Genomic DNA, 14340 nt, shown 5'->3' on the forward strand with positions numbered 1-14340 from the left:
TCCTATGGACAGAATGAAAAGAACCCTCAGTCCCTGATATCATGAAGTGACAAAAATAGACCTCAACTACTTACACTAGTTTGTTGCATGAAATAAACATCAACTTCGATCTGGCTTGCATCATTATTATTGGGGGTATGTATTAGCATGTATTATACTTGCCATCCTGGAGATTATTTGTGCTCATTGTATAGAAAGCAATCAATTTTACATGTGGGGATAAGAAATGGAATTTTCTATAAAGGATATGGATTGGTCTAGTAACTCGAAGTCATTTTTACATAGTAATAAAACACAAAAGTATTATCTCTGAAGCACACAGTATATACATATATATGTGTGTATATATTACATATATGTTATATATGTATGTGTGTTTGTGTATATATATGTGTATATATATATATGCATTCTGTATACATTACACACATTTTATCTGTAGGTGTAATACATACAAACATAACCAGTGTCTACAAATACACTGAGGTTAATAACTCATACATTCCTTTCAACCCCAAAATACTCCTTATTTAACACTTCCCAATATAGTAGCTTGCATCATTATTACTTGCATACATCTTATGTTTGCTCAAAGACTGCAAATTCTTTAAAGAATTAGGTCTCATTCACTTTTGTGTCCTAATAGTAATTTAGACAGTGTTTAGTGCATAAAAGGAGCTTAAAATACCCTTGAGTAAGTGACTGACCAACCAAATTGAATGAATGAGTAAATGACATTTGGAGGGTCATGCTGGGGAAGGAAAGAAGGGAGTTGAAAACAGATTTTCTTCCTGAGTGGGTGTTTGTGAAATAAACTGACTTATAGCTAGAAAATAGGAATCCTTAGACATAACCTGTAACAGTCTCTTAGTCACAAAATACCTACAAATCCATGTTAAACCTTCCCAAGGCAATAAATAAGTCAATAGGCAATGAGTCATTCAAACATTAAAAAAAAAAAAAATGTACGTAAAGTGTCTCCATTATGGAGAGCGTTCCTTTGACCAGTCCAAGTTAACAAAATGTGTCAAAGGCCAAAGTTATGTTTCTTTCAGACACATGACTGAAAGTGGTTATATTGAAGTCCAATCCTTCTGCTAGAATTTTTAAATGTTTGAGTACTGATTTACCAAAACTCATTCTGTAAATATAATTGACGATGAAGTCCTAATGGGACTGCTAAGGAAATCATATGCTATTCATAACCAAACCAGTTACCTTAGAGCTTAAAATTTAACCTTCAACATCTACTACTACAAATATAGATACCCAAAAAACATTGGGACAAGGATGCAAGGATCTATGCAAACACCAGCAGTCCAGTAAAGAGCAGACTCTGCAGTCCCCAAGAGCAATGGCCTTGAAGAGATTTACCTTCAACATCACTGATCAGGGGATATTGATTTTTTTTTCTGAGATATCTTTTATAATGCAGACCAAATGTTTCTAAAAATAGCAAACAGTAAGACTACCACTCTCCTCTACAGGTAATGGTCACATAAGATACATTGTGCTTTGAATTTTTAGTTTAATTGATATATACTTTAGTGTGAACGTGCTTTTATAAAGTAAGGGACTTGTATTTGATGATCTCTGTAAATTCCTTTCTAGCTCTAAAGTGATTTCTCCACAATCATTCATAAATCCCAATAAAAATGCCATCCCAAGGAAAGTCAATATATCCTTAAATTTTTTCCCTCTTTTTTATCTGCCTTTTTACAAAGTAAGTTATTAGGGGATTTTACAAAGAAAATTTCAAAGTCCACAGTTACAAGGACATATAATAACAGTACCAACTTGTAAAGGAAAAATGCAATTTTATACAGCAATAGCTGATAACATGAGGACAGTTCTATATATCCAAAGTCCTTAACATTTTCAAATCTTATACAATTCAAAAACATTATGAAACTCTATTTTCAGTTTAACTAGGCTTAGTTCTGCTAATGTTTTTATATACAGTTGCACATCGTCCAGAATAATGACTATGTTGAACACCACAATTCTGCTAGTTACCTCCAATCATATTCCATCCAGATAGAAAATGCCTTAAGTAGTCTAGGATAGACAGGGTCCAAGTACATCTATCATTTTCCTGGTTCCCTAAGCAATTGAAATTTTCCACCTATTCTGCCTGGGATCATTTGGGGCAGGGCACTTAATACTGCCAAAAGGGGTTGGCTGGAGAAGCCAAGGCACTGTTCTAGAGGAGAATTTTAAGCTCCCAGACTGAATTTGACGTATCTGCGGTTTTCTGTGTGTCTCAGCCATTATTTTTCTAGAAGCAAAGTGTCAAGTTTCTCTGTTCATCACTCTCCAAATGCATATCTATTCCCACGCGGTACATTATTAAATGGAAATGAGCCTAATTATTCACCTGTTAGTGGGTGGGGATTGAGGAAAAGAGAAAGTAAAGAGAATAACATTTCCTTTTCAACAGTCTGGTGCACAATCTCTATGCTACTGTGCTATGGATAGCAATTTAGCCTTGTTTGCATGATGGGATAATAATTTTAGGTAGTAACCAAGGTTTCTTCTCGCTCACAATTTCTTGTTCTCGTGCCTACACTCCCTACTCCCTACCCACCCACTCACTCAAGTGCACCTTCAGTCAGAGGAATCCATCTCCCCAGAGAGGATGGTTTCAGCAGTAAAAGCAAGAGAAGCCAGATGGTCCCTGCTATACTAAGACGGCATTTAGGCCTTCCGGAAATTAGACATGTTCAAGAAAAAAAATGTTACGTTTTTCTTGCACATGCAAACTTGGGGCATATGAAATGTGTACCTATCATACCAGTGATGATGAAATTCGTTTCTTTTCCCAGTAACAGTAATATACATGATTTTAAACGCTGGAAAATACATAAGCCTTAGTAGGACTCAGGCATACCACAGCGGATTTCACCTTCATTCTCCAAGACCCACTGACCTTTCTTCTTCTTTTTTTTTTTTTTTTTTTTGGAGTACAGGCTTCATTCCACAATTTCTACTACATGAACTCTCATTAAAACTAATCCTGTTGTTAAGCCAAAAGACGAAAGCTATAGGATTATAGGATTATTCCAGTAGATTCCAAAAACGGCATCTGATAAATTCCAACATCTACTCTAGACTTGAGAAAATTTATGGTTAAACTTCTATCATGATCAATATTCATCTCAAACTTGCGTTTGACATTTTACTAGAAGCATGATTATTAAAGGCCAAACCCAGTTGACAATGTCTGCTGCCACTACTATTCGACACTGTCCTAATGCAGTTACAGACAAAAGAATGAAAGAGTGACACCGTTATCATTTCCTTTTTACATGCTTAATTTTCTGGAAAATCCTGGATGGTCTGGAGTAACACTTTTAGAACGAATAAGTTTAACTGCACAATAAGTAGTATCCAAGTCCTGTGCAAGTTCCCCAGCTTCACTGAGCAATGAATAAGACGAATTGAAAAAATGTAGAAATCTACCAAGTTCCTGGTAAATAACTTGCTGTAAAACTGTTCACTGCAGCGCTGTTTATCATAATAAAAATGGAAACCAACTAAATATTTGACAATAGGGAATAGGTAAAATAAAGTATGGTACAGTCCTATAACCGTATGAACAGCCATAAAGATACATAAAAGCAAAGTATTTCATGGCTTGGAAAAGTGTGTAGGGTGGACAGTAAATTTTTTTTAAAGCAAATCACAAAACTTTTTTTTGGTAAAAAAAAAAACATTATGTGTTGTATATATATACAAACATGCACACAAAATAAGACTAGGAGGCTATACCTCACAATGTGCTGTGGGATTATGGGTGGTCTTAATTTTCTTCCTTTAGCTTCATTTCATCGTGTATAACTGGATTTCCTTCCTTTTCTATAACATATATTATATTTGCAAAAATTAAACCACACATAATTATCTTAGAAAAATATATAAATTCTCCTATTATGGCTGGGATAGATTTCATGCAATTGTCCCTCCAACAAGAAGCAAATTTCAAAACAAAACCTAAGTAACGTACGTCAGACTCTGCTGGAATTCTATTGTATTTTTATGATCCCAGGCAGTTGTAGTCAAAAGTCACCTTTATGATAAAATTTTACCCAAAACTTCAAAGCACAATAAGTATATCATTTCACCACATATGCGTACAGTGTTTTATTCTTTCAAAGATAATTTCATAGTTGCTGATTTCATTGTCACTCCAAACCTTCAAATTATCATCCACACTTACACATTAAGAATATGAATGGGGGCGCCTGGGTGGCGCAGTCGGTTAAGCGTCCGACTTCGGCCAGGTCACGATCTCGCGGTCCAGGAGTTCGAGCCCCGCGTCAGGCTCTGGGCTGATGGCTTAGAGCCTGGAGCCTGTTTCTGATTCTGTGTCTCCCTCTCTCTCTGCCCCTCCCCCGTTCATGCTCTGTCTCTCTCTGTCCCAAAAATAAAAACGTTGAAAAAAATTTTTTAAAAAAAAGAATATGAATGAATGGGGCGCCTGGGTGGCTCAGTCAGTTAAGCATCTAACTTCAGCTCAGGTCACAATCTCACAGTTTGTGGGTTTGAGCCCTGCATCAGGCTCTCAGCACACAGCCTTCTTCAGATCCTCTCTCTGCCCCTCCCCTGTTCAGGTGTTCTCTCTCTCTCAAAAAAAAAAAAAAAAAAAAAAAAGTGAGTGAAGCACAGAAAGGTCTAGATAAACACATGGGTAATGATATTATTACCTGTACGATGGGAGTAAAATCTAGAACTTTAACCTCTAAATCCAAATGACTTTGTTAAGCTAGATTTCACTTCAAATAATTAAAGTTTCTCCCAGGTGCCAGGTCCTGTATTTTGCAAACTGTATATGGAAGTGATTAAAATGCTATGCAAATTTAAAACAAATTCTAAGAGTATTTTTACATTCTTGAGAGACAAGAGCTAGAGTTGGCTAAGGTTATTTCAATAATATACAAAAGCTGAAGTGCTGTATCAAATCTTTCAAAGATAGATTTAGTTCCTTTAAATGATTCACCAAGAGTATCTGGCCCCTGAAACAGAGCAGCAAATCAACTCCGAAGCTAAAAATTATAATCCATCTTGGTCCTAGGAAATCCATGGGAAAGCATTTTCTTTCCTTTAGTAAACCCATCACCCTGACTTAGAGACTTAACCTTTCTTTTAAAAAATTCATCTCATAAGTGATGCATTTCATGCATACATATGTACTGACATAGTTAAAACACAATCAATATGCTTTCAAGGAACATACTCCAGCCTAAGACATGATTCTTTTCTTTGTATGTAACATTTACTCTGGATTACAATGAGGAAGTAAGCAAAATACGATTTACAAAATTTATCTCATGATACATTTAACAACCTTGCAAAAGCTTTACATGCATTATGCCTTGCAATAAACATTGACATTTATAATCTAAAATTCTCATTTGTGCTAAAGGCAGGCTCATTCTTTCACTTAGGTAATGAAATTTTAATATAGTATGTGTATGAGAAGGAGAGGGGAGTGTGAAATATATGAAGTAATTCACTTGGCTATTCCACTACCGGAAAGAGAACATCATTTTTATTCTCCCATTTCTCAAGCAATAGATTTTTCAGCAAAGTCGTCAACTGATGGGAGGGTTTTAGGACTGACACATCAAATCTGCCAAGACTGTTCTGTGAGCAATTCCGATTTCCCATTTCAATTTTCAAAATATTCCACTAGGACATCCCAAATCAACATCCATCTCCCTGTCATCTACACCATGTCTTCCACCTGTGGGCTATGGTAGGGACCTCAATGACAACCTTCACTACTTATGGTCATGAAAAATGGCAATCTCCATCACCCAGAAAAGCAGCTCCCTTCATTTTTTTTTCTTTTTCCTATACATCCAACTAAGAAATCGATAGCATATTATTTTCCAAGACAATTTTTCCAAATGAATCACAGAACTATGAGACACGGACACATATGAAGGAAGTTTAAGAGGGAGTATTTGAGGTAAAATTGGACAGTTTGATAGAAAGTGGATTTTCTGTGGGGTGCCTGGGTGGCTCAGTCAGTTAAGCCTCTGACTTCAGCTCAGGTCATGATCTCATGATTCGTGAGTTTGGGCCCCACGTAGGGCTCTGTGCTGATAGCTTAGAGCCTGAAGCCTGCTTCAGGTTCTGTGTCCCCCCCTCTCTCTCTGTCCCACTCGCCATCTGTCTCTCTCTCAAAAAATGAACAAACATTAAAAAAAAAACAAAGTGAATATTCTGTCAAGAGTATGTATTACCTTGGTTCCAAAGAGCTTACAAATATGCAGAGGGGTAATGTCACCTATCACCAATTTGTGCATATGCTGTTCATTTAAGCATTTGATTGCTGGCATTTTTCTCTGTAGATTTTGCAAGTTTCCTCTAAGTTTATTGTTTTATACTGAAATAAATCTGTACCTTAGAAATAAACCCACCACGGAGGCTCATTGAAATATTCCCTATGGACACATGACTTGAGGTTGACTTATATCAACATACGAGCTTCTTCTTAAAACACGCTCCAAGGATGGACCTCAAGACATGCTCTGCCTACTAGTGAATTTTAGATCATCAATTATAAAAATGAAACTCCAGGAGCACCTGGGTGGCTCAGTCAGTCAAGCGTCCAATTATTGCTTCAGCTCAGGTCATGATCTCATGGTTCCTGAGATTGAGCCCCTTGTTGGGCTCTGTGCTGACAGTGCAGAGACTGCTTGAGATATTCTCTCTCTCTCCCTCTCTCTCTCTCTAACTTTAAAAAATATTTAACTCCAAATTGTGATTCATTAGATGACTGTTCCTCAAATACTTCCCCTCTCCTCCCCCGCCCCCGGCCCCGCCTCCCATTGTGGGCAGAGTGTACTTCCCCACCCCATTGATGTTGGGCTTGGCCATGTGACTTGCTTTGGTTAATGGGGTATTAGAAGACACTATAAAAAAAGGTGTCAAAAAAGGGGGGGGGCGCCTGCGTAGCTCAGTCAGTTGAGCATCCGACTTTGGCTCGGGTCATGATCTCAGTCTGTGAGTTCGAGCCCCGCATCGGGCTCTGTACTGATGGCTCAGAGCCTGGAGCCTGCTTCCGATTCTGTGTCTCCCTCTCTCTCTCTGCCCCTTCCCTGCTCATGCTCTGTCTCTGTCTCAAAAATAAATAGAAACATTAAGAAAAAAAAATTTTTTAAAAAGGTGTCAAGTATGCTTTCACAGCAGGACTTGCCTAATCATGCTTTCGACATTGCCACATCCTATGTTCTGAGTGATTGTGTCCTCCCAAAATTTGTATGTTAAAATCCTAACTACCAAAGTTGATGGCATTAGGACATAAGGCCTTTGGGAGGTGCTTTGGTCACGAGGGTAGAACTCTTAGGAATATGACTAGTGCCTATCAAAAAGGCTCCAGAGAGATCCCTAGCCCTTTCTGCCACATGAAGACACAAGGAGAAGTCCACAACCTGAAAGAGGGCCCTCACTTTACCATGCTGTTATCCTCATCTCAGTCTTCCAGCCTCCAGAACGGTGAACAGTAAGTTTTTGCTATTATAAGCCACTCAGTCTGTAGTATTTTGTTATAGCATTATGAACAAACTAAGACCGTGAAAAGAACATTCTTGGGTAGTCCACTGTTCCAAGCTCATTTGGACTCAGCCTGTGATTTGGAGTCAAGCACAGATGAGCCCAATCTAGATCAGCTGACCCACAGCCAATGTATTTATCTGTAAGCAAAAATAAATGCTTTAAGCTCACTGCATTTGGGGTGGCTTACTACCCAGCATTATCGTGGCCATAGGTGACTGATACAGTAACTATTTTAACAACGTATTAGTTGTCAGATGTGTAACATACATCTCTACACTGAATCTTGAAGAGTCATCATGTAACAAAATTCTGTTAATAACCACATTGAGTGCTTATAAAAATCTGGTATATGGCAATCAATTATCAATATGATAGAGTAATGACAAACCTTTTGAGCAAGCTAGATATACCTGCCTAGCAGTCTTCTATTAAAAAAACAGATTAAATACTTTCCCAGGCTAATTCAAAATGGGAAAACCAACAACTTGATAAACAATAAAGCAGGCAGTTTAATTTAAAATGACTATTATGTGTTCTTATCCTGCTGCTTGGAGAACTACTGAGTGGGATATTTTCTACATTAACAGGAAAGTAGCAATACATGAATACAAATTAAAGCTGCTAAAAATAATTGGGTCATTTTAGGCACCATATTAAGAATTAGATTATAAGTATTAGATATTTTTCTTGGTAACATCTAGCAGGATATGAACAGAGACACATGAAAATTCCCAAGTGCTCACACAGATGGAAAAAAAAACCCAAAACCCTGTATTCCTTGATGTTAAATAAAGTTAAATCTATGAAGAAAAAGTGAAACCTTTTTGAAAGCCTTTTTTATTACTACTATAGCACCTTGATCATAATGACAAGGATAATTTCACATAAACTGCATAAAATACTAATACTTTATCTTATAATATCCTTGAAATGTTAATTTTAAATTCGTAAGAGGAACATTTTGAAGTTTTCATTATTTTCTTAAAATCTTATTTCTTTAATAATCTAAATAATTGCCTTACCAAAGCTTTGCATTTTGAGATTAAATTGTGAATCTGAAATGGAAGCCATTGACAAAACCACTGATCACCTTCAGTGACATTCTATTGTAAGATCCCCAGCAGATGAGAACACGGTTCTTAATTCATCGTTAAGTTCATACTTTGGCTAATACAAACTTCTGACCAACAGCCAGCAAGTAAAGAATCAGTCTGAAAAGCCTGCATAAAGTAAGCATACATAAAGAATATTTTAACTAGATTTTCGCTACACAATCAGCACAACCCCACCCTGAAGACGATAATTCAACGTGTTTCTGACCCTTAGGGAATTTCTCCATCTAGGAAATAATGCATCAATGAGTTTAGTTCTCACTTTGAAAATATCCTCATTCATCCGCTTATGGGCAGTTAAGTTTTATTATTAAGGATTACCCAGTATTCTCAGACCCCGGACATGAATGGAAACTTCATCTTAACATCTATAATTTGATCCCATTCCATTTTTTTAAAAATTTTTAACACTTATTTTGAGAGAGAGAGAGAGAGAGAGAGAGAGAGAGAGAGAGAGAAAGAGAGAGAGAGAGAGAGAGAAACAGAAGTAGACGGACAGACACAGGGTGCAAGCAGAGGAGGGGCAGATAAAGAGGGAGACACAGACTCTGAAGAAGGCTCCAGGCTCAGAGCCATCAGCACAGAGCCCAACACGGGGCTCGAACTCATGAATTGTGAGATCATGACCTGAGCTGAAGTCGGATACCTAACCGACTGAGCCACCCAGGTGCCCCATCCTATTGGATATATATATATGTAGACATTTAGTGGGACTAAAGAACAGATACTTTATTCTTTAATCCTTCTGTTTTTGATATCAAAGGGTAGATTTTAGGTTTCAAGTCTGGAAAAGAAAACCTCTCCCATAATTGATTGTGTATAAAGCTTTTCCATGAAAATTAAGGATAGCAAAATGTTTAAAAAAGACTTCTAATCATTAAATACAGCAGCAATAAAAAGATACTGCACAATGAGGTCACCATCATATTTCCTTGCAATTTTAAAGTCTCCCATGAAAATGTTAAACCTCATTCCCCAAAAGGAGTGGGAGAACACAGTACACCCTCAAAAAAGATTGCTTTCACTTTTAATCAATGAGATTACTTAATGAACATTTGTTAACAATATTGACAGAATGAAGTATTTCTGTGTTACCTACCACAAAGACAGGTGGATTTTCTGTGGGAAGAAGATACAGGTTTCCCTTGCTATTTGAAAGTTTGCTTTATGCCGCTTTGCTTTGACATAAGAGCTACATTAGTACTTGTTCTTGGTAATGGAAAGAAACTGGAAGAGGATTTTCGCTTTTATGAAGTGTTATTGCTTCTTTGCCTTAGCCCCTCATTTGGGCTTATGCAAAGTTTCATAGAAACCTCTACTTTTACATAGCAAGGAAATCCTACACAGGATAGTTTCAGTGTTACTCTTGGTAATGGAATTTCTTGTAAATACATGCATCCACCATTTGTTAAAGATCACTGACAAGTTAAAATGCCTGAAACTAGTTCTTAGAGAACTGGCAATGGCCAGAACCCAAGAGCCTGGACAAGGTGATCTCACATGCTTCTCTGTACAAGAAAAACTGTCTCACAAGATTCTACACCATCTCCTCCTTCCAGAGTCCTGCTACCAATGCCCAGATGATACATGGACTTGATACAAATAAAGTGGCATTGGATTCGACGTTCTAAATGCTGTGATGAAGCTGGTGTCCAAGATCCCAGAAAAACCTACAATACACTAAGTTCACTGTACATGAGATGACCCATGAAAATACTATCCGCCTAATAGGAAAAGGTTGCTTCCAAAGACAAGAATCTTTCTTCTTTCAGAAGTAACTAAAAGGAATCTTCCTAAACCTTAACAACCTTATAATTTAAATGAATGGTCAAACTGTCTAGGTCTGGGCTGGGGGTTATTTGTAATGCTCATGTTCACCAACCAATGGATATTGGGCAGAATAAAAATATAATTTAAAAAAGCAAAGAACATGATGGGACAGACATCATCTGGGATGTCCATATTGTGAATGAATTTTATATAGTGGAGCCTGAAGCATATAGAATTTAGGGTTATCCTTTCAGAGGAAAACATAATGCAAAATTATAGATATATTGATATAGAAGTAAATGTTTACAATGAAAAAAAAAGTTGTATTTATAAATTTTAAAAGCTGGCAATTACCACTAACATAACCAATCCAGAAAAATATCCTAAGAATTTTATCTACCTGCTTAATAGATCTTATTTTTTCTGTAATTCTTGACCACATACTCTTCAAACACCTCTTCCTCTAAGAATTTAAAAATATAATTTTTATAGAAAGAAGAAATGTTTTCATTTCTCTAGTAATGTTAACAAAAATCTGATTTTTCAAAAATTGAAACTCATTATTGGTAGTGTCCTTTTAATGGGTTGAATTGTCCCCACCCTTCCCCAGAAAAATGACATGTCCATGCATTTACCCCTACTGCCTGTGAAAGTGACTTTAGACATAGGGGTTTTGCAGATGTAATTAAGGATTTTGAGAAAAAAATCCTTTTGGATTTAGGTGGGCTCTAAACCCAACGATTGGTACCATTACAGAGTGACATGGGGAAGCCATGTTAGCATAGAGGTAGAGATTGGAATAATGTGTCTACAAGCCAAGGAATGCTAACGACTAACAGAACATCAGAAGCTGGGAGACAGGCATGGACTAGATTCTTCCTTAGAGCCTCCAAAAGGGATCAACACTGCCAGCCTCTTGATTTCAGACTTAGGGCCTTCATAGGTATGTGAGAATAGATTTCTGTGAGAATAGATGTGTGGTAATTTGTTACAGCAGCCCTAAGAATCTAAAGCAGTGGTGTGAATTATAATATATAGAATATAGAAGAATTCAGTCAATTTCAAATTGTCTTCAATACTAACCTTATTTTTAAATTCATACTTATTAACCAGTTTGTCATAATGTCCCCACTGTAGTGATAATGAATTTTATATTATCCTTTCTGAAAGAGAGAAGTTCCATTTGACTAAGAAAATTAATAATCCCGTTAAAATCTTGCATTTCTGACAATCTGTAGATTTTTTTTTACCCTTACATTGGCTTCTGACTTTGTACATTTTTTTAAAGTTTATTTTTGAGAAAGAGAGAGACAGAGACAGAGAGACAAAGGATCTGAAGTAGACTGCACTGACAGCAAAGAGCCCAATGCGGGGCTTGAACTCAAGAATCGTGATATCATGACCTGAGACGAAGTCAGATGCTCAATCAACTGAGCCACCCAGGCACCCCTGACTTTGTGCATTTCTTAATTTGATTTTTTCCTCTACCACCCACAACTTGGGCTGGGCAGCATAGGATAAATGCATGTAAATGTGTAAACCCAGTTCATTCACTTTTTTTTTTGCAATGCCAGTTAAGTGGGCCCAGGGAACATAAGGAACATCCATGAAGTAACTTACACAGATGTGAGTGAACCACAAAAATATCCCACAAAACCCAAACCATATGTGTTTGCTCTTTAATTAGCCCTTAGCCAAATTCCAGAAGTGCCCACAGCCACTTTAACACTAGAAACAAGATGAAATGTGACAAGCAAAGCGAAAAGTTACAACAGTTTTAATTAATAAAGGTAAGTCTGCCCTACTTTAAATTTTTTAACAAGAAATAAGATTGTGTGAACATACTGGCAGGATCCTTTCTTACAAGGGGCCCATACAAGTGAGGAGTCCTGAAGCTTATGGTTCACGAACTTCATGGTAATTCCATCCTCACATGTGGTATGTATTTTCAAAGTTTGAAGGAGTATCTTCCTTTCAGATTTTTAAAACCTATTTGTTTGGCTCTAATGACATTAACATGTTTGGATGGACATGTTTTCCATACTCATAAAATGTCCTCATCCTTTTTTATCTGCTTGGTAAGCTCTCATACTTCAAATCTTATTTAACGTATTATCTTCTAGAGACAGGTGTGCTGTTTCTAAGGGGCACATGCACCCCAATGTTTATAGCAGCACTATCGACAATAGCCAAAGTATGCAAGAGCCCAAATGTCCATAGACAGATGGATAAAGATATGAGATATACATACACACACACGCACACGCACACACACACATACAATGGAGTATTACTTGGCAGTCAAAAATGACATCTTGCCATTTGCAACAGATGGAACTAGAGAGTATTATGCTAAGCAAAATTAGTCAGAGAAAGACAAATATCATAGGACTTCACTTGTATGTGAAATTTAAGATATAAAATGGAAGAACATAAGGGAAACTAAAATAGTATCAAAACAGGGAGGGGGACAAAACATAAGACTTTTTTTTAATGTTTATTTTAGAGAGAGAGAGAGAGAGAGCACAACCTGGGAGAGGCAGAGAGAGAGGGAGACATAGAATCCAAAGCAGGCTCCAGGTTCTGAGCTGTAAGCACAGAGCCCAACACGGGGCTTGAACCCACGAACCATGAGATCATGACCTGAGCCAAAGTCGAACACTTGACTAAGCCACTCAGGTACCCCAAGAGACTCTTAAATAGAAAAAAAACTGAGGATTACTGTAGGGGTTGTGGTGGTGGGGATGGGCTAAAATGGACAAGGGGCATTAAGGAAGACACTTGTTGGGATGAGCACTGGGTGTTACATGTAGGGGATGAATCACTAGATTCTACTCCTGAAATCATTAGTGTACTATATACTAACTTGGATGTAAATTATATATATTATATATATATTATATAATATACACACATATATAATATACACATATATTCATGTATATAATATATATATATATATGAAAAATGTCTCCATCTCCTGGACAGGGTCACACTCTCAGAGCTACTATTATCACACATTTGGCATGGTATTGTAACAAAATCCATAGCCTGTTTCCAAGATTGTAGCTCCTTGTAGACAAGGTCATATTTGTCTTTGTATTCCCTTGTATCTGCATGGGAAACCCTTAAAGATATAATTGTTTGCAGAAGGAAAGAGCTTCCAGTGTAAGGAAGATCAGGCACATCAATAAATAATTCATTCAATATTAAGTATTAACTGAGTATCTACTATGTGCCAGGAACTGTTCTGGGAGCTGGGGAAAGCTGGAAAAAAAAAATCAGTACACAATGTATTAGAGCTAAAGAAAAACAAGGGATTATCAGCAAGTAAGCCACATGAAACAGATTTTGGAGAACTTGTAGTTATTAGTGATGCAAAGTCCAAAGCCTATCATGGGAGTAGCTGAGCTGGTGAAAGAAAAATTCAAGATTGGGGAAGGGTCACCTATGCATATATTTAGAATCAACTGAATTAAAAAAAAACCCTAGTACTATGGGTATTGACAGTTAGCCAGAAGCTGAATACTAGAGAAGAAGAGAAACAGGCAATTAAACAGAACAATGAGGAGCAGATGATTTATAGCCCAAAGACATGATGTTCAAAGTTGGGTATTTTTTTTTTAGGGATTGAGACATAATGATTTAAAAAAGGGGGGGGGGTGTGCCTGGGTGGTTCAGTTGGTTAAGCGTCCAACTTCGGCTCAGGTCATGATCTCACAGTTTGTAGGTATGAGCCCCGCGGCAGGCTCTATGCTGACAGCTCAGAGCCTGGAGCCTGCTTCAGATTCTGTGTCTCCCTCCCTCTCTGACCCTCCTCTGTTCATGCTGTCTCAAAAATAAACATTAAAAAGAAAAAGTTGAAAAGAGGGTGCAGAGAGGACACCTAGTG

This window comes from Prionailurus viverrinus, chromosome C2 (assembly GCF_022837055.1).
Source record: "Prionailurus viverrinus isolate Anna chromosome C2, UM_Priviv_1.0, whole genome shotgun sequence".
Classification (NCBI taxonomy): domain Eukaryota; kingdom Metazoa; phylum Chordata; class Mammalia; order Carnivora; family Felidae; genus Prionailurus; species Prionailurus viverrinus.